At 72.9% G+C, this 17,309-nt stretch overlaps 8 non-coding genes and 9 pseudogenes across 8 annotated transcripts; all 17 read right to left on the bottom strand.

The window, feature by feature from the left end:
* Positions 1 to 647: 647 nt before the first annotated feature.
* LOC133077340 (5S ribosomal RNA) lies at positions 648 to 766 on the bottom strand (annotated as a pseudogene).
* Positions 767 to 1,677: 911 nt separating this feature from the next.
* LOC133105042 (5S ribosomal RNA) lies at positions 1,678 to 1,796 on the bottom strand. The gene has a single exon (XR_009703793.1). It is a non-coding gene; the product is annotated as a 5S ribosomal RNA (ribosomal RNA).
* Positions 1,797 to 2,705: 909 nt separating this feature from the next.
* Positions 2,706 to 2,824, bottom strand: LOC133077332 (5S ribosomal RNA; annotated as a pseudogene).
* A 910-nt stretch (positions 2,825 to 3,734) lies between these two features.
* LOC133104897 (5S ribosomal RNA) lies at positions 3,735 to 3,853 on the bottom strand. The gene has a single exon (XR_009703766.1). It is a non-coding gene; the product is annotated as a 5S ribosomal RNA (ribosomal RNA).
* Positions 3,854 to 4,771: 918 nt separating this feature from the next.
* Positions 4,772 to 4,890, bottom strand: LOC133102196 (5S ribosomal RNA). The gene has a single exon (XR_009702879.1). It is a non-coding gene; the product is annotated as a 5S ribosomal RNA (ribosomal RNA).
* A 910-nt stretch (positions 4,891 to 5,800) lies between these two features.
* LOC133077326 (5S ribosomal RNA) lies at positions 5,801 to 5,919 on the bottom strand (annotated as a pseudogene).
* A 911-nt stretch (positions 5,920 to 6,830) lies between these two features.
* Positions 6,831 to 6,949, bottom strand: LOC133074721 (5S ribosomal RNA; annotated as a pseudogene).
* Positions 6,950 to 7,858: 909 nt separating this feature from the next.
* Positions 7,859 to 7,977, bottom strand: LOC133077322 (5S ribosomal RNA; annotated as a pseudogene).
* A 910-nt stretch (positions 7,978 to 8,887) lies between these two features.
* LOC133104887 (5S ribosomal RNA) lies at positions 8,888 to 9,006 on the bottom strand. Its single transcript, XR_009703764.1, has one exon. It is a non-coding gene; the product is annotated as a 5S ribosomal RNA (ribosomal RNA).
* Positions 9,007 to 9,924: 918 nt separating this feature from the next.
* Positions 9,925 to 10,043, bottom strand: LOC133102189 (5S ribosomal RNA). The gene has a single exon (XR_009702878.1). It is a non-coding gene; the product is annotated as a 5S ribosomal RNA (ribosomal RNA).
* Positions 10,044 to 10,953: 910 nt separating this feature from the next.
* On the bottom strand, positions 10,954 to 11,072 carry LOC133077316 (5S ribosomal RNA; annotated as a pseudogene).
* Positions 11,073 to 11,983: 911 nt separating this feature from the next.
* Positions 11,984 to 12,102, bottom strand: LOC133074716 (5S ribosomal RNA; annotated as a pseudogene).
* Positions 12,103 to 13,019: 917 nt separating this feature from the next.
* On the bottom strand, positions 13,020 to 13,138 carry LOC133102174 (5S ribosomal RNA). Its single transcript, XR_009702876.1, has one exon. It is a non-coding gene; the product is annotated as a 5S ribosomal RNA (ribosomal RNA).
* A 909-nt stretch (positions 13,139 to 14,047) lies between these two features.
* LOC133077311 (5S ribosomal RNA) lies at positions 14,048 to 14,166 on the bottom strand (annotated as a pseudogene).
* Positions 14,167 to 15,076: 910 nt separating this feature from the next.
* On the bottom strand, positions 15,077 to 15,195 carry LOC133104932 (5S ribosomal RNA). Its single transcript, XR_009703778.1, has one exon. It is a non-coding gene; the product is annotated as a 5S ribosomal RNA (ribosomal RNA).
* A 918-nt stretch (positions 15,196 to 16,113) lies between these two features.
* LOC133102169 (5S ribosomal RNA) lies at positions 16,114 to 16,232 on the bottom strand. The gene has a single exon (XR_009702875.1). It is a non-coding gene; the product is annotated as a 5S ribosomal RNA (ribosomal RNA).
* Positions 16,233 to 17,142: 910 nt separating this feature from the next.
* On the bottom strand, positions 17,143 to 17,261 carry LOC133077308 (5S ribosomal RNA; annotated as a pseudogene).
* Between the last annotated feature and the right edge of the window lie 48 nt (positions 17,262 to 17,309).

Here is a 17,309-nt window from a genome sequence, read left to right as displayed (position 1 = left end):
GGCCCGGCGGCCGCGGTCCCTTGGGCATCCCCCCCTGCCCGCCCACGCGGAGTTAGGCGCAGCCCGGCCACGGCCGGGCCGGCCCTCCGGCCGGGCAGCAGCTGGCCCGAAGCCACTGGGAGCCACCATGGAGTGGGCACGGCCCCTTAGCCCCAGCAAGGCCCCCCCTTGCCCCCACGCCGCCCGCCGAGCACAGGACCCCGGCCCTGGTGGCCGGCAGGCCCGGAGAAGCGGCCCCGGCCCCCGCCCCCGCTCCCGCCCCCGGCCGTGGCGAAACGGCGGAGGGGGGGGCTTTTTCCGGAGGGAGCTGTGGAGAGACACACGGGCAGACAGGGGGCTGCGGCGCGGCTGGGCTCCGGTGGGGGCGGCCAAGTGCAGGTCGAGGTCCTCGCGGGCCGCACGGACGGCACCCCGGCCTGCGGCGGAGTCTGGGTCCGGGCCAGCCACCACGGGAGCAGCTGGGGTGGCGGCTGCCTTCCAGGGCCGCATTCTGGCCGCATGTCCAGCCAGCTCGGCGGGGAGCGATCCCTCCGGCGCGCTGTGTTGGGAGGGACGTGAGGAGGTGAGGCCTGCAGCGGTGCTCAGCGGGGGCGGAGGCGGCCTCGGCCGCGGGCCACTAAATGTCAAGGCGGAGCGGGAGGCAAAAAAGCCTACAGCACTCGGTATTCCCATGTGGTCTCCCATCCAGGTACGAAACAGGCCAGACCCTGATTAGCTTCCGAGATCAGACGAGGTGTGGTGCGTTCAGGGAGGTGTGGCCGTAGAATGCAGCGGGGGCCACGGTGTGCCTCTTGAGGCTTAGCTTCGCTGGTGCTGGCGACTCACCGCCAGCCCGGCAGCCAACCCTCTCCGGCGCGGCCCTGCCGTCCGCCCAGGCAAGCGACAGGAGGCCTCGAGGGCCCGGGGGTGGTGGAGTTGTGGGCGACTTCGCAGCTCAGGTCAGGCGGGACCCTCCAGGCCTGTAGGCGCTTGGCCCTCCGCCCCAGAGCCGCTCAACGCTCACAGGACTTGGCCCCGGAGGCTTAAGGGCCTGTGGCCCTCGGTCCCTTGTGCATTCCCCACCCTGTCAATCCACACAGTGCTAGGCGCAGCCCAGCCACGGCCTGGCCGGCCCTCCTGCCCGACGGCAGTCGGCCCTTAACCCACTGGGAGCCACCATTGAGCCGGCACGGCCCCTTAGCCCCAGCAAGGCCACCCTTGCCCCCACGCCACCCGCCGAGCACAGGACCCGGCGCCTGGTGTCTAGCCAGCCCAGCGAACCGGTCCCAGCCCCCGCCCCCGCTCCCGCCCCCGTCCGTGGCGAAACGGCGGAGCGTGGGCTTTTTCCGGAGGGAGCTGTGGAGATACACACGGGCAGACAGGGGGCTGCGGCGCGGCTGGGCTCCGGTGGGGGCGGCCAAGTGCAGGTCGAGGGCTTCGTGGGCCGCACGGATGGCACCCCGGCCTGCGGCGGAGTCTGGGTCCGGGCCAGCCACCACGGGAGCGGCTGGGGTGGCGGCTGCCTTCCAGGGCCGCCTTCTGGCCGCCTGGCCGGCCAGGCCGGCGCGGAGCGCCCCCTCTGGCGCGCTGTGGTGGGAGGGGCCGGAGGAGGTGGGGCCTGCAGCGCTGCCCGGCGGGGGCGGGGGCGGGGGCGGAGGCGGCGGGCGACTAAAGGAGAAGGCGGAGCGGGAGGCAAGAAGCCTACAGCACCCGGTATTCCCAGGCGGTCTCCCATCCAAGTACTAACCAGGCCCGACCCTGCTTAGCTTCCGAGATCAGACGAGATGGGGCGCGTTCAGGGTGGTATGGCCTTAGAGGGCAGCCGGGGCCACGGGGTGCCTCTTGAGGCTTTGCTTCGCTGGTGCTGGCGACTTGCTCCCTGCTCGGCGGTCAGCCCTCTTCAGCAAGGCCCTGCCGCCCGTCCAGGCTGGCGACAGGAGGCCTCAGGGACCCAGGGGTTGCATAGTCAAGGGCGACCTCGCAGCTCAGGTCAGGCGGGATCCTCCAGGCCCGTAGGTGCTTGGCGCTCCGCCCCAGGTCCCGCTTGATGCTCACAAGGACGTGGCCCCGGAGGCTTAATGTCCCTTGGCCCTAGGTCCCTCGGGCATTACCAACCCTGTCCACTCACGCAGTGCTAGGCACAACCTAGCCGTGGCCGGGCCGGCCCTCCTGCCCGACGGCAGTTGCCCCGAATCCACTGGGAGCCACCATTGTGTTGGCATGGCCCATTACAGCCAGCAAGGCCACACTTGCATCCACGCCAACTGCCGAGCACTGTTCCCGGTGCCTAGTGGTCGGCCGGTTCGGAGAACGAGTCCTGGCCCACGACCCCGCTCCCGCACTCGGCCGTGGCGAAACGGCAAAGGGTGGGCTTTTTCCGGAGGGAGCTGTGGAGAGACACACGGGCAGACAGGTGTCTGCGGCACGGATGGGCACTCGTGGTGGTGGCCTGGTGCGGGACGAGGGACTCGCGGGCCTCACGGCCGGCACCCGGGCCTGCGGCGGAGTCTGGGTCCGGGTCATCCACCCCGGGAGCGGCTGGGGTGCGGCTGCCTTCCAGGGCCGCCTTCTGGCCACATGTCCAGCCAGGCTGGTGGGGAGCGCCCCCTCCGGCGCGCTGTGTTGGGAGGGACGTGAGGAGGTGAGGCCTGCAGCGGTGCTCAGCGGGGGCGGAGGCGGCCTCGGCCGCGGGCCACTAAATGTCAAGGCGGAGCGGGAGGCAAAAAAGCCTACAGCACTCGGTATTCCCATGTGGTCTCCCATCCAGGTACGAAACAGGCCAGACCCTGATTAGCTTCCGAGATCAGACGAGGTGTGGTGCGTTCAGGGAGGTGTGGCCGTAGAATGCAGCGGGGGCCACGGTGTGCCTCTTGAGGCTTAGCTTCGCTGGTGCTGGCGACTCACCGCCAGCCCGGCAGCCAACCCTCTCCGGCGCGGCCCTGCCGTCCGCCCAGGCAAGCGACAGGAGGCCTCGAGGGCCCGGGGGTGGTGGAGTTGTGGGCGACTTCGCAGCTCAGGTCAGGCGGGACCCTCCAGGCCTGTAGGCGCTTGGCCCTCCGCCCCAGAGCCGCTCAACGCTCACAGGACTTGGCCCCGGAGGCTTAAGGGCCTGTGGCCCTCGGTCCCTTGTGCATTCCCCACCCTGTCAATCCACACAGTGCTAGGCGCAGCCCAGCCACGGCCTGGCCGGCCCGCCTGCCCAACGGCAGTCGGCCCGAAGCCACTGGGAGCCACCATTGAGCCGGCACGGCCCCTTAGACACAGCAACGCCACCCTTGCCCCCACGCCAACTGCCGAGCAAAGTTCCCGGCGCCTGGTGTCTAGCCAGCCCAGCGAACCGGTCCCAGCCCACGACCCCACTCCCACTCTCGGCCGTGGCGAAGTGGCAAAGGGTGGGCTTTTTCCGGAGGGAGCTGTGGAGAGACACACGGGCAGACAGGGGGCTGCGGCGCGGCTGGGCTCCGGTGGGGGCGGCCAAGTGCAGGTCGAGGGCTTCGTGGGCCGCACGGACGGCACCCCGGCCTGCGGCGGAGTCTGGGTCCGGGCCAGCCACCACGGGAGCGGCTGGGGTGGCGGCTGCCTTCCAGGGCCGCCTTCTGGCCGCCTGGCCGGCCAGGCCGGCGCGGAGCGCCCCCTCTGGCGCGCTGTGGTGGGAGGAGCCGGAGGAGGTGGGGCCTGCAGCGCTGCCCGGCGGGGGCGGGGGCGGGGGCGGAGGCGGCGGGCGACTAAAGGAGAAGGCGGAGCGGGAGGCAAGAAGCCTACAGCACCCGGTATTCCCAGGCGGTCTCCCATCCAAGTACTAACCAGGCCCGACCCTGCTTAGCTTCCGAGATCAGACGAGTTCCGGCGCGTTCAGGGTGGTATGGCCGTAGACGTTAAGAGGGGCCCGCGGAGTGCCTCTTGAGGCCCAGCTTCGCTGGCGCTTGCGCCTCCCCGCCAGCCCGGCGGCCAGCCCGCCCCGGCACGGCCCCGCCGCCCGCCCAGGCAGGGCAACGGCGGCCTCGGGTACCAGGGGGGTGGCGGAGGGTTCGGCGACCTCCCAGCCCAGGGCGGGCGGGACCCACCAAACCGTTCGGCGCTTGGCGCCCCGCCCCAGATCCCGCACGTCGCTCACAGGGACGTGGCCCCGGAGGCTTCAGGGCCCGGGGCCCGCGGTCCCTTGGGCCTCCCCTCTGCCCGCCCACGCGGCGCTAGGCGCAGCCCAGCCGCAGCCCGGGCCGGCCCTCCTGCCCGACGGCAGTCGGCCCTTAACCCACTGGGAGCCACCATTGAGTCGGCACGGCCCCTTAGCCCCAGCAAGGCCACCCTTGCCCCCACGCCACCCGCCGAGCACAGGACCCGGCGCCTTGTGGCCGGCCGGCCCGGAGCATCGGCCCCGGCCCCCGCCCCCGCTCCCGCCCCCGGCCGTGGCGAAACGGCGGAGGGGGGGCTTTTTCCGGAGGGAGCTGTGGAGAGACACACCGGCAGATAGGTGGCTGCGCCGGGGCTGGGCGCTAGTGGGGGCGGCCAGGTGCAGGTCAAGGGGCTCGCGGGCCGCACGGCCGGCACCCGGGCCTGAGGCGGAGTCTGGGTTCAGGCCAGCCACCCCGGGAGCGGCTGGGATGCGGCTGCCTTCCAGGGCCGCCTTCTGGCCGCCTGGCCGGCCAGGCAGGCGGAGAGCGCCCCCTCTGGCGCGCTGTGGTGGGAGGGGCCGGAGGAGGTGGGGCCTGCAGCGGTGCCCGGCGGGGGCGGGGGCGGGGGCGGGGGCGGAGGCGGCGGGCGACTAAAGGAGAAGGCGGAGCGGGAGGCAAAAAGCCTACAGCACCCGGTATTCCCAGGCGGTCTCCCATCCAAGTACTAACCAGGCCCGACCCTGCTTAGCTTCCGAGATCAGACGAGATCGGGCGCGTTCAGGGTGGTATGGCCGTAGACGCAGGAGGGGCCCGCGCGGTGCCTCTTGAGGCCCAGCTTCGCTGGCGCCTGCGCCTTACCGCCATGCCGGCGGCCAGCCCTCTCCGGCAGGGCCCTGCCGCCCGCCCAGGCAGGCGACAGGAGGCCTCGGGGACCCGGGGGTGGCGGAGTGGTGGGCCACCTCGCAGCCCAGGGCGGGCGGGACGCTCCAGGCCCGTCGGCGCTTGGCGCCCCGCCGCAGATCCCGCTCGACGCTCACAGGGACGCGGCCCCGGAGGCTTCAGGGCCCGGCGGCCGCGGTCCCTTGGGCATCCCCCCCTGCCCGCCCACGCGGAGTTAGGCGCAGCCCGGCCACGGCCGGGCCGGCCCTCCGGCCGGGCAGCAGCTGGCCCGAAGCCACTGGGAGCCACCATGGAGTGGGCACGGCCCCTTAGCCCCAGCAAGGCCCCCCCTTGCCCCCACGCCGCCCGCCGAGCACAGGACCCCGGCCCTGGTGGCCGGCAGGCCCGGAGAAGCGGCCCCGGCCCCCGCCCCCGCTCCCGCCCCCGGCCGTGGCGAAACGGCGGAGGGGGGGGCTTTTTCCGGAGGGAGCTGTGGAGAGACACACGGGCAGACAGGGGGCTGCGGCGCGGCTGGGCTCCGGTGGGGGCGGCCAAGTGCAGGTCGAGGTCCTCGCGGGCCGCACGGACGGCACCCCGGCCTGCGGCGGAGTCTGGGTCCGGGCCAGCCACCACGGGAGCAGCTGGGGTGGCGGCTGCCTTCCAGGGCCGCATTCTGGCCGCATGTCCAGCCAGCTCGGCGGGGAGCGATCCCTCCGGCGCGCTGTGTTGGGAGGGACGTGAGGAGGTGAGGCCTGCAGCGGTGCTCAGCGGGGGCGGAGGCGGCCTCGGCCGCGGGCCACTAAATGTCAAGGCGGAGCGGGAGGCAAAAAAGCCTACAGCACTCGGTATTCCCATGTGGTCTCCCATCCAGGTACGAAACAGGCCAGACCCTGATTAGCTTCCGAGATCAGACGAGGTGTGGTGCGTTCAGGGAGGTGTGGCCGTAGAATGCAGCGGGGGCCACGGTGTGCCTCTTGAGGCTTAGCTTCGCTGGTGCTGGCGACTCACCGCCAGCCCGGCAGCCAACCCTCTCCGGCGCGGCCCTGCCGTCCGCCCAGGCAAGCGACAGGAGGCCTCGAGGGCCCGGGGGTGGTGGAGTTGTGGGCGACTTCGCAGCTCAGGTCAGGCGGGACCCTCCAGGCCTGTAGGCGCTTGGCCCTCCGCCCCAGAGCCGCTCAACGCTCACAGGACTTGGCCCCGGAGGCTTAAGGGCCTGTGGCCCTCGGTCCCTTGTGCATTCCCCACCCTGTCAATCCACACAGTGCTAGGCGCAGCCCAGCCACGGCCTGGCCGGCCCTCCTGCCCGACGGCAGTCGGCCCTTAACCCACTGGGAGCCACCATTGAGCCGGCACGGCCCCTTAGCCCCAGCAAGGCCACCCTTGCCCCCACGCCACCCGCCGAGCACAGGACCCGGCGCCTGGTGTCTAGCCAGCCCAGCGAACCGGTCCCAGCCCCCGCCCCCGCTCCCGCCCCCGGCCGTGGCGAAACGGCGGAGGGTGGGCTTTTTCCGGAGGGAGCTGTGGAGATACACACGGGCAGACAGGGGGCTGCGGCGCGGCTGGGCTCCGGTGGGGGCGGCCAAGTGCAGGTCGAGGGCTTCGTGGGCCGCACGGACGGCACCCCGGCCTGCGGCGGAGTCTGGGTCCGGGCCAGCCACCACGGGAGCGGCTGGGGTGGCGGCTGCCTTCCAGGGCCGCCTTCTGGCCGCCTGGCCGGCCAGGCCGGCGCGGAGCGCCCCCTCTGGCGCGCTGTGGTGGGAGGGGCCGGAGGAGGTGGGGCCTGCAGCGCTGCTCGGCGGGGGCGGGGGCGGCGGCGGAGGCGGCGGGCGACTAAAGGAGAAGGCGGAGCGGGAGGCAAAAAGCCTACAGCACCCGGTATTCCCAGGCGGTCTCCCATCCAAGTACTAACCAGGCCCGACCCTGCTTAGCTTCCGCGATCAGACGAGATGGGGCACGTTCAGGGTGGTATGGCCTTAGAGGGCAGCCGGGGCCACGGTGTGCCTCTTGAGGCTTTGCTTCGCTGGTGCTGGCGACTTGCTCCCTGCTCGGCGGTCAGCCCTCTTCAGCAAGGCCCTGCCGCCCGCCCAGGCTGGCGACAGGAGGCCTCAGGGACCCAGGGGTTGCATAGTCAAGGGCGACCTCGCAGCTCAGGTCAGGCGGGATCCTCCAGGCCCGTAGGTGCTTGGCGCTCCGCCCCAGGTCCCGCTTGATGCTCACAAGGACGTGGCCCCGGAGGCTTAATGTCCCTTGGCCCTAGGTCCCTCGGGCATTACCAACCCTGTCCACTCACGCAGTGCTAGGCACAACCTAGCCGTGGCCGGGCCGGCCCTCCTGCCCGACGGCAGTTGCCCCGAATCCACTGGGAGCCACCATTGTGTTGGCATGGCCCATTACAGCCAGCAAGGCCACACTTGCATCCACGCCAACTGCCGAGCACTGTTCCCGGTGCCTAGTGGTCGGCCGGTTCGGAGAACGAGTCCTGGCCCACGACCCCGCTCCCGCACTCGGCCGTGGCGAAACGGCAAAGGGTGGGCTTTTTCTGGAGGGAGCTGTGGAGAGACACACGGGCAGACAGGTGTCTGCGGCACGGATGGGCACTCGTGGTGGTGGCCTGGTGCGGGACGAGGGACTCGCGGGCCTCACGGCCGGCACCCGGGCCTGCGGCGGAGTCTGGGTCCGGGTCATCCACCCCGGGAGCGGCTGGGGTGCGGCTGCCTTCCAGGGCCGCCTTCTGGCCACATGTCCAGCCAGGCTGGTGGGGAGCGCCCCCTCCGGCGCGCTGTGTTGGGAGGGACGTGAGGAGGTGAGGCCTGCAGCGGTGCTCAGCGGGGGCGGAGGCGGCCTCGGCCGCGGGCCACTAAATGTCAAGGCGGAGCGGGAGGCAAAAAAGCCTACAGCACTCGGTATTCCCATGTGGTCTCCCATCCAGGTACGAAACAGGCCAGACCCTGATTAGCTTCCGAGATCAGACGAGGTGTGGTGCGTTCAGGGAGGTGTGGCCGTAGAATGCAGCGGGGGCCACGGTGTGCCTCTTGAGGCTTAGCTTCGCTGGTGCTGGCGACTCACCGCCAGCCCGGCAGCCAACCCTCTCCGGCGCGGCCCTGCCGTCCGCCCAGGCAAGCGACAGGAGGCCTCGAGGGCCCGGGGGTGGTGGAGTTGTGGGCGACTTCGCAGCTCAGGTCAGGCGGGACCCTCCAGGCCTGTAGGCGCTTGGCCCTCCGCCCCAGAGCCGCTCAACGCTCACAGGACTTGGCCCCGGAGGCTTAAGGGCCTGTGGCCCTCGGTCCCTTGTGCATTCCCCACCCTGTCAATCCACACAGTGCTAGGCGCAGCCCAGCCACGGCCTGGCCGGCCCGCCTGCCCAACGGCAGTCGGCCCGAAGCCACTGGGAGCCACCATTGAGCCGGCACGGCCCCTTAGACACAGCAACGCCACCCTTGCCCCCACGCCAACTGCCGAGCAAAGTTCCCGGCGCCTGGTGTCTAGCCAGCCCAGCGAACCGGTCCCAGCCCACGACCCCACTCCCACTCTCGGCCGTGGCGAAGTGGCAAAGGGTGGGCTTTTTCCGGAGGGAGCTGTGGAGAGACACACGGGCAGACAGGGGGCTGCGGCGCGGCTGGGCTCCGGTGGGGGCGGCCAAGTGCAGGTCGAGGGCTTCGTGGGCCGCACGGACGGCACCCCGGCCTGCGGCGGAGTCTGGGTCCGGGCCAGCCACCACGGGAGCGGCTGGGGTGGCGGCTGCCTTCCAGGGCCGCCTTCTGGCCGCCTGGCCGGCCAGGCCGGCGCGGAGCGCCCCCTCTGGCGCGCTGTGGTGGGAGGGGCCGGAGGAGGTGGGGCCTGCAGCGCTGCCCGGCGGGGGCGGGGGCGGGGGCGGAGGCGGCGGGCGACTAAAGGAGAAGGCGGAGCGGGAGGCAAGAAGCCTACAGCACCCGGTATTCCCAGGCGGTCTCCCATCCAAGTACTAACCAGGCCCGACCCTGCTTAGCTTCCGAGATCAGACGAGTTCCGGCGCGTTCAGGGTGGTATGGCCGTAGACGTTAAGAGGGGCCCGCGGAGTGCCTCTTGAGGCCCAGCTTCGCTGGCGCTTGCGCCTCCCCGCCAGCCCGGCGGCCAGCCCGCCCCGGCACGGCCCCGCCGCCCGCCCAGGCAGGGCAACGGCGGCCTCGGGTACCAGGGGGGTGGCGGAGGGTTCGGCGACCTCCCAGCCCAGGGCGGGCGGGACCCACCAAACCGTTCGGCGCTTGGCGCCCCGCCCCAGATCCCGCACGTCGCTCACAGGGACGTGGCCCCGGAGGCTTCAGGGCCCGGGGCCCGCGGTCCCTTGGGCCTCCCCTCTGCCCGCCCACGCGGCGCTAGGCGCAGCCCAGCCGCAGCCCGGGCCGGCCCTCCTGCCCGACGGCAGTCGGCCCTTAACCCACTGGGAGCCACCATTGAGTCGGCACGGCCCCTTAGCCCCAGCAAGGCCACCCTTGCCCCCACGCCACCCGCCGAGCACAGGACCCGGCGCCTTGTGGCCGGCCGGCCCGGAGCACCGGCCCCGGCCCCCGCCCCCGCTCCCGCCCCCGGCCGTGGCGAAACGGCGGAGGGGGGGCTTTTTCCGGAGGGAGCTGTGGAGAGACACACCGGCAGATAGGTGGCTGCGCCGGGGCTGGGCGCTAGTGGGGGCGGCCAGGTGCAGGTCAAGGGGCTCGCGGGCCGCACGGCCGGCACCCGGGCCTGAGGCGGAGTCTGGGTTCAGGCCAGCCACCCCGGGAGCGGCTGGGATGCGGCTGCCTTCCAGGGCCGCCTTCTGGCCGCCTGGCCGGCCAGGCAGGCGGAGAGCGCCCCCTCTGGCGCGCTGTGGTGGGAGGGGCCGGAGGAGGTGGGGCCTGCAGCGGTGCCCGGCGGGGGCGGGGGCGGGGGCGGGGGCGGAGGCGGCGGGCGACTAAAGGAGAAGGCGGAGCGGGAGGCAAAAAGCCTACAGCACCCGGTATTCCCAGGCGGTCTCCCATCCAAGTACTAACCAGGCCCGACCCTGCTTAGCTTCCGAGATCAGACGAGATCGGGCGCGTTCAGGGTGGTATGGCCGTAGACGCAGGAGGGGCCCGCGCGGTGCCTCTTGAGGCCCAGCTTCGCTGGCGCCTGCGCCTTACCGCCATGCCGGCGGCCAGCCCTCTCCGGCAGGGCCCTGCCGCCCGCCCAGGCAGGCGACAGGAGGCCTCGGGGACCCGGGGGTGGCGGAGTGGTGGGCCACCTCGCAGCCCAGGGCGGGCGGGACGCTCCAGGCCCGTCGGCGCTTGGCGCCCCGCCGCAGATCCCGCTCGACGCTCACAGGGACGCGGCCCCGGAGGCTTCAGGGCCCGGCGGCCGCGGTCCCTTGGGCATCCCCCCCTGCCCGCCCACGCGGAGTTAGGCGCAGCCCGGCCACGGCCGGGCCGGCCCTCCGGCCGGGCAGCAGCTGGCCCGAAGCCACTGGGAGCCACCATGGAGTGGGCACGGCCCCTTAGCCCCAGCAAGGCCCCCCCTTGCCCCCACGCCGCCCGCCGAGCACAGGACCCCGGCCCTGGTGGCCGGCAGGCCCGGAGAAGCGGCCCCGGCCCCCGCCCCCGCTCCCGCCCCCGGCCGTGGCGAAACGGCGGAGGGGGGGGCTTTTTCCGGAGGGAGCTGTGGAGAGACACACGGGCAGACAGGGGGCTGCGGCGCGGCTGGGCTCCGGTGGGGGCGGCCAAGTGCAGGTCGAGGGCCTCGCGGGCCGCACGGACGGCACCCCGGCCTGCGGCGGAGTCTGGGTCCGGGCCAGCCACCACGGGAGCGGCTGGGGTGGCGGCTGCCTTCCAGGGCCGCATTCTGGCCGCATGTCCAGCCAGCTCGGCGGGGAGCGATCCCTCCGGCGCGCTGTGTTGGGAGGGACGTGAGGAGGTGAGGCCTGCAGCGGTGCTCAGCGGGGGCGGAGGCGGCCTCGGCCGCGGGCCACTAAATGTCAAGGCGGAGCGGGAGGCAAAAAAGCCTACAGCACTCGGTATTCCCATGTGGTCTCCCATCCAGGTACGAAACAGGCCAGACCCTGATTAGCTTCCGAGATCAGACGAGGTGTGGTGCGTTCAGGGAGGTGTGGCCGTAGAATGCAGCGGGGGCCACGGTGTGCCTCTTGAGGCTTAGCTTCGCTGGTGCTGGCGACTCACCGCCAGCCCGGCAGCCAACCCTCTCCGGCGCGGCCCTGCCGTCCGCCCAGGCAAGCGACAGGAGGCCTCGAGGGCCCGGGGGTGGTGGAGTTGTGGGCGACTTCGCAGCTCAGGTCAGGCGGGACCCTCCAGGCCTGTAGGCGCTTGGCCCTCCGCCCCAGAGCCGCTCAACGCTCACAGGACTTGGCCCCGGAGGCTTAAGGGCCTGTGGCCCTCGGTCCCTTGTGCATTCCCCACCCTGTCAATCCACACAGTGCTAGGCGCAGCCCAGCCACGGCCTGGCCGGCCCTCCTGCCCGACGGCAGTCGGCCCTTAACCCACTGGGAGCCACCATTGAGCCGGCACGGCCCCTTAGCCCCAGCAAGGCCACCCTTGCCCCCACGCCACCCGCCGAGCACAGGACCCGGCGCCTGGTGTCTAGCCAGCCCAGCGAACCGGTCCCAGCCCCCGCCCCCGCTCCCGCCCCCGGCCGTGGCGAAACGGCGGAGGGTGGGCTTTTTCCGGAGGGAGCTGTGGAGATACACACGGGCAGACAGGGGGCTGCGGCGCGGCTGGGCTCCGGTGGGGGCGGCCAAGTGCAGGTCGAGGGCTTCGTGGGCCGCACGGACGGCACCCCGGCCTGCGGCGGAGTCTGGGTCCGGGCCAGCCACCACGGGAGCGGCTGGGGTGGCGGCTGCCTTCCAGGGCCGCCTTCTGGCCGCCTGGCCGGCCAGGCCGGCGCGGAGCGCCCCCTCTGGCGCGCTGTGGTGGGAGGGGCCGGAGGAGGTGGGGCCTGCAGCGCTGCTCGGCGGGGGCGGGGGCGGCGGCGGAGGCGGCGGGCGACTAAAGGAGAAGGCGGAGCGGGAGGCAAAAAGCCTACAGCACCCGGTATTCCCAGGCGGTCTCCCATCCAAGTACTAACCAGGCCCGACCCTGCTTAGCTTCCGCGATCAGACGAGATGGGGCACGTTCAGGGTGGTATGGCCTTAGAGGGCAGCCGGGGCCACGGGGTGCCTCTTGAGGCTTTGCTTCGCTGGTGCTGGCGACTTGCTCCCTGCTCGGCGGTCAGCCCTCTTCAGCAAGGCCCTGCCGCCCGCCCAGGCTGGCGACAGGAGGCCTCAGGGACCCAGGGGTTGCATAGTCAAGGGCGACCTCGCAGCTCAGGTCAGGCGGGATCCTCCAGGCCCGTAAGTGCTTGGCGCTCCGCCCCAGGTCCCGCTTGATGCTCACAAGGACGTGGCCCCGGAGGCTTAATGTCCCTTGGCCCTAGGTCCCTCGGGCATTACCAACCCTGTCCACTCACGCAGTGCTAGGCACAACCTAGCCGTGGCCGGGCCGGCCCTCCTGCCCGACGGCAGTTGCCCCGAATCCACTGGGAGCCACCATTGTGTTGGCATGGCCCATTACAGCCAGCAAGGCCACACTTGCATCCACGCCAACTGCCGAGCACTGTTCCCGGTGCCTAGTGGTCGGCCGGTTCGGAGAACGAGTCCTGGCCCACGACCCCGCTCCCGCACTCGGCCGTGGCGAAACGGCGGAGGGGGGGCTTTTTCCGGAGGGAGCTGTGGAGAGACACACCGGCAGATAGGTGGCTGCGCCGGGGCTGGGCGCTAGTGGGGGCGGCCAGGTGCAGGTCAAGGGGCTCGCGGGCCGCACGGCCGGCACCCGGGCCTGAGGCGGAGTCTGGGTTCAGGCCAGCCACCCCGGGAGCGGCTGGGATGCGGCTGCCTTCCAGGGCCGCCTTCTGGCCGCCTGGCCGGCCAGGCAGGCGGAGAGCGCCCCCTCTGGCGCGCTGTGGTGGGAGGGGCCGGAGGAGGTGGGGCCTGCAGCGGTGCCCGGCGGGGGCGGGGGCGGGGGCGGGGGCGGAGGCGGCGGGCGACTAAAGGAGAAGGCGGAGCGGGAGGCAAAAAGCCTACAGCACCCGGTATTCCCAGGCGGTCTCCCATCCAAGTACTAACCAGGCCCGACCCTGCTTAGCTTCCGAGATCAGACGAGATCGGGCGCGTTCAGGGTGGTATGGCCGTAGACGCAGGAGGGGCCCGCGCGGTGCCTCTTGAGGCCCAGCTTCGCTGGCGCCTGCGCCTTACCGCCATGCCGGCGGCCAGCCCTCTCCGGCAGGGCCCTGCCGCCCGCCCAGGCAGGCGACAGGAGGCCTCGGGGACCCGGGGGTGGCGGAGTGGTGGGCCACCTCGCAGCCCAGGGCGGGCGGGACGCTCCAGGCCCGTCGGCGCTTGGCGCCCCGCCGCAGATCCCGCTCGACGCTCACAGGGACGCGGCCCCGGAGGCTTCAGGGCCCGGCGGCCGCGGTCCCTTGGGCATCCCCCCCTGCCCGCCCACGCGGAGTTAGGCGCAGCCCGGCCACGGCCGGGCCGGCCCTCCGGCCGGGCAGCAGCTGGCCCGAAGCCACTGGGAGCCACCATGGAGTGGGCACGGCCCCTTAGCCCCAGCAAGGCCCCCCCTTGCCCCCACGCCGCCCGCCGAGCACAGGACCCCGGCCCTGGTGGCCGGCAGGCCCGGAGAAGCGGCCCCGGCCCCCGCCCCCGCTCCCGCCCTCGGCCGTGGCGAAACGGCGGGGGGGGGGCTTTTTCCGGAGGGAGCTGTGGAGAGACACACGGGCAGACAGGGGGCTGCGGCGCGGCTGGGCTCCGGTGGGGGCGGCCAAGTGCAGGTCGAGGGCCTCGCGGGCCGCACGGACGGCACCCCGGCCTGCGGCGGAGTCTGGGTCCGGGCCAGCCACCACGGGAGCGGCTGGGGTGGCGGCTGCCTTCCAGGGCCGCATTCTGGCCGCATGTCCAGCCAGCTCGGCGGGGAGCGATCCCTCCGGCGCGCTGTGTTGGGAGGGACGTGAGGAGGTGAGGCCTGCAGCGGTGCTCAGCGGGGGCGGAGGCGGCCTCGGCCGCGGGCCACTAAATGTCAAGGCGGAGCGGGAGGCAAAAAAGCCTACAGCACTCGGTATTCCCATGTGGTCTCCCATCCAGGTACGAAACAGGCCAGACCCTGATTAGCTTCCGAGATCAGACGAGGTGTGGTGCGTTCAGGGAGGTGTGGCCGTAGAATGCAGCGGGGGCCACGGTGTGCCTCTTGAGGCTTAGCTTCGCTGGTGCTGGCGACTCACCGCCAGCCCGGCAGCCAACCCTCTCCGGCGCGGCCCTGCCGTCCGCCCAGGCAAGCGACAGGAGGCCTCGAGGGCCCGGGGGTGGTGGAGTTGTGGGCGACTTCGCAGCTCAGGTCAGGCGGGACCCTCCAGGCCTGTAGGCGCTTGGCCCTCCGCCCCAGAGCCGCTCAACGCTCACAGGACTTGGCCCCGGAGGCTTAAGGGCCTGTGGCCCTCGGTCCCTTGTGCATTCCCCACCCTGTCAATCCACACAGTGCTAGGCGCAGCCCAGCCACGGCCTGGCCGGCCCGCCTGCCCAACGGCAGTTGGCCCGAAGCCACTGGGAGCCACCATTGAGCCGGCACGGCCCCTTAGACACAGCAACGCCACCCTTGCCCCCACGCCAACTGCCGAGCAAAGTTCCTGGCGCCTGGTGTCTAGCCAGCCCAGCGAACCGGTCCCAGCCCACGACCCCGCTCCCACTCTCGGCCGTGGCGAAGTGGCAAAGGGTGGGCTTTTTCCGGAGGGAGCTGTGGAGAGACACACGGGCAGACAGGGGGCTGCGGCGCGGCTGGGCTCCGGTGGGGGCGGCCAAGTGCAGGTCGAGGGCTTCGTGGGCCGCACGGATGGCACCCCGGCCTGCGGCGGAGTCTGGGTCCGGGCCAGCCACCACGGGAGCGGCTGGGGTGGCGGCTGCCTTCCAGGGCCGCCTTCTGGCCGCCTGGCCGGCCAGGCCGGCGCGGAGCGCCCCCTCTGGCGCGCTGTGGTGGGAGGGGCCGGAGGAGGTGGGGCCTGCAGCGCTGCCCGGCGGGGGCGGTGGCGGGGGCGGAGGCGGCGGGCGACTAAAGGAGAAGGCGGAGCGGGAGGCAAGAAGCCTACAGCACCCGGTATTCCCAGGCGGTCTCCCATCCAAGTACTAACCAGGCCCGACCCTGCTTAGCTTCTGAGATCAGACGAGTTTGGGCGCGTTCAGGGTGGTATGGCCGTAGACGTTAAGAGGGGCCCGCGGAGTGCCTCTTGAGGCCCAGCTTCGCTGGCGCTTGCGCCTCCCCGCCAGCCCGGCGGCCAGCCCGCCCCGGCAGGGCCCCGCCGCCCGCCCAGGCAGGGCAACGGCGGCCTCGGGTACCAGGGGGGTGGCGGAGGGTTCGGCGACCTCCCAGCCCAGGGCGGGCGGGACCCACCAAACCGTTCGGCGCTTGGCGCCCCGCCCCAGATCCCGCACGTCGCTCACAGGGACGTGGCCCCGGAGGCTTCAGGGCCCGGGGCCCGCGGTCCCTTGGGCCTCCCCTCTGCCCGCCCACGCGGCGCTAGGCGCAGCCCAGCCGCAGCCCGGGCCGGCCCTCCTGCCCGACGGCAGTCGGCCCTTAACCCACTGGGAGCCACCATTGAGTCGGCACGGCCCCTTAGCCCCAGCAAGGCCACCCTTGCCCCCACGCCACCCGCCGAGCACAGGACCCGGCGCCTTGTGGCCGGCCGGCCCGGAGCACCGGCCCCGGCCCCCGCCCCCGCTCCCGCCCCCGGCCGTGGCGAAACGGCGGAGGGGGGGCTTTTTCCGGAGGGAGCTGTGGAGAGACACACCGGCAGATAGGTGGCTGCGCCGGGGCTGGGCGCTAGTGGGGGCGGCCAGGTGCAGGTCAAGGGGCTCGCGGGCCGCACGGCCGGCACCCGGGCCTGAGGCGGAGTCTGGGTTCAGGCCAGCCACCCCGGGAGCGGCTGGGATGCGGCTGCCTTCCAGAGCCGCCTTCTGGCCGCCTGGCCGGCCAGGCAGGCGGAGAGCGCCCCCTCTGGCGCGCTGTGGTGGGAGGGGCCGGAGGAGGTGGGGCCTGCAGCGGTGCCCGGCGGGGGCGGGGGCGGGGGCGGGGGCGGAGGCGGCGGGCGACTAAAGGAGAAGGCGGAGCGGGAGGCAAAAAGCCTACAGCACCCGGTATTCCCAGGCGGTCTCCCATCCAAGTACTAACCAGGCCCGACCCTGCTTAGCTTCCGAGATCAGACGAGATCGGGCGCGTTCAGGGTGGTATGGCCGTAGACGCAGGAGGGGCCCGCGCGGTGCCTCTTGAGGCCCAGCTTCGCTGGCGCCTGCGCCTTACCGCCATGCCGGCGGCCAGCCCTCTCCGGCAGGGCCCTGCCGCCCGCCCAGGCAGGCGACAGGAGGCCTCGGGGACCCGGGGGTGGCGGAGTGGTGGGCCACCTCGCAGCCCAGGGCGGGCGGGACGCTCCAGGCCCGTCGGCGCTTGGCGCCCCGCCGCAGATCCCGCTCGACGCTCACAGGGACGCGGCCCCGGAGGCTTCAGGGCCCGGCAGCCGCGGTCCCTTGGGCATCCCCCCCTGCCCGCCCACGCGGAGTTAGGCGCAGCCCGGCCACGGCCGGGCCGGCCCTCCGGCCGGGCAGCAGCTGGCCCGAAGCCACTGGGAGCCACCATGGAGTGGGCACGGCCCCTTAGCCCCAGCAAGGCCCCCCCTTGCCCCCACGCCGCCCGCCGAGCACAGGACCCCGGCCCTGGTGGCCGGCAGGCCCGGAGAAGTGGCCCCGGCCCCCGCCCCCGCTCCCGCCCCCGGCCGTGGCGAAACGGCGGAGGGGGGGGCTTTTTCCGGAGGGAGCTGTGGAGAGACACACGGGCAGACAGGGGGCTGCGGCGCGGCTGGGCTCCGGTGGGGGCGGCCAAGTGCAGGTCGAGGGCCTCGCGGGCCGCACGGACGGCACCCCGGCCTGCGGCGGAGTCTGGGTCCGGGCCAGCCACCACGGGAGCGGCTGGGGTGGCGGCTGCCTTCCAGGGCCGCATTCTGGCCGCATGTCCAGCCAGCTCGGCGGGGAGCGATCCCTCCGGCGCGCTGTGTTGGGAGGGACGTGAGGAGGTGAGGCCTGCAGCGGTGCTCAGCGGGGGCGGAGGCGGCCTCGGCCGCGGGCCACTAAATGTCAAGGCGGAGCGGGAGGCAAAAAAGCCTACAGCACTCGGTATTCCCATGTGGTCTCCCATCCAGGTACGAAACAGGCCAGACCCTGATTAGCTTCCGAGATCAGACGAGGTGTGGTGCGTTCAGGGAGGTGTGGCCGTAGAATGCAGCGGGGGCCACGGTGTGCCTCTTGAGGCTTAGCTTCGCTGGTGC

This window comes from Eubalaena glacialis, chromosome 1 (genome assembly GCF_028564815.1).
Source record: "Eubalaena glacialis isolate mEubGla1 chromosome 1, mEubGla1.1.hap2.+ XY, whole genome shotgun sequence".
NCBI classification, from domain to species: domain Eukaryota; kingdom Metazoa; phylum Chordata; class Mammalia; order Artiodactyla; family Balaenidae; genus Eubalaena; species Eubalaena glacialis.
Note: the sequence above shows the minus strand (reverse complement) of the source record. Positions and strands in the feature narration are given on the sequence as shown.